General features: G+C 54.9%; 1 non-coding gene across 1 annotated transcript; it reads left to right on the top strand.

The window, feature by feature from the left end:
- Positions 1 to 240: 240 nt before the first annotated feature.
- Positions 241 to 303, top strand: MIR7467 (microRNA 7467). The gene has a single exon (NR_105635.2). It is a non-coding gene; the product is annotated as a microRNA 7467 (primary transcript).
- Positions 304 to 1,173: the final 870 nt, after the last annotated feature.

Here is a 1,173-nt window from a genome sequence, read left to right on the forward strand (position 1 = left end):
AAAATGCTGACCTCTCGACCTGACGGGAACCGCTCCTGCTTGCAGCACTCAGATGAGTGTCGCAACTCCTCCACGTCCCGGCCGCAGAGATGGCCCCGCCGATTGCCAAGCGGGTGACAGGATGTGGTTTCTGCGTGCGCGGCGGCCGCGCCATCGCTGATGTTTATGAGATCAGGTACCGGCGTGGAAACGCAGCCCCGGAGCTCTGGTTACATCAAAGGCTTTCCCACGGTGAGGGCCGCCAGCGCAGTGGTGATGGTGCCTGGTATGGCTGCATCCCCACCACAGCCACCACGCTGACGCCGTCCCCTGGGTGCTGCATGGCTAGATATCCCTGCTTCGGTTTAATACTGGTAAACAAGCCACAGGAGCCCAGCCAGGCCAGTTGCTTTTGCTGAGCACCATCACGGGGCACCCGGAGGTGTGGTTAGGTGGCTGCAGAGCCAGGGGTGCAAGGCCCTAGGAAAGCCACTCTGTGCTCTCTGAAATGCTCCTTAAATAACACATCTGCTCGGGATGTCCACTCATGGTGCACAGATGATGTGAAGCTGTTTGTTTTGGGTTTTTTTCCTTGCAGGAGAGGTGTTGCTCGTGTTTCCTTCTGCCTGACCACTGCGGTGGGGAAGTGAGGGAGAACTGAGCACCCACACCCACGAGAAAACCCCTCAGCTTCTTACAGCTGCTGGATTTTCATATGCCTTTATGGGGTGTCCTGCTGCTCTGCCTGATTACAAGCGGGTCAAGGTGCAGCCCGGCACCTGCACCAGCGTTAAGTCAACAGATTGTATTTGCTCAGACGCAACAACCCGTGAGTCAGAGCACAGCTCCTAATGAAGGAGAAGTCCTCCCAGCCAGTGCCATGCTCGTCACTGATTGAGGCAGCGATACAGCAGCTGGTCCTCCTCGCCCCGATCAGTGGTTAGTTTTTAGGCTGCTTTTTAGCATCTCATCATCAGCTGCAGCTGCAGGCTGGGCTTTTGCCACCGGTTCCCAGTGCAAATGCTGACCCTACTGGGACACGCTTCTATCCATCAGCAAGGATGGGTCACCTCGTGACCGGTGTCCTCTATGGAAAGGCCATGTGCTGAGAAATTAATTCTCTTGGAGAACTGATCTAAGTTGGACAAGATTTCATTTCTATGGAGAAACTGAAAGAAAATCAAGAAAGAACAA

Source organism: Gallus gallus, chromosome 4 (assembly GCF_016699485.2).
Source record: "Gallus gallus isolate bGalGal1 chromosome 4, bGalGal1.mat.broiler.GRCg7b, whole genome shotgun sequence".
NCBI lineage: Eukaryota > Metazoa > Chordata > Aves > Galliformes > Phasianidae > Gallus > Gallus gallus.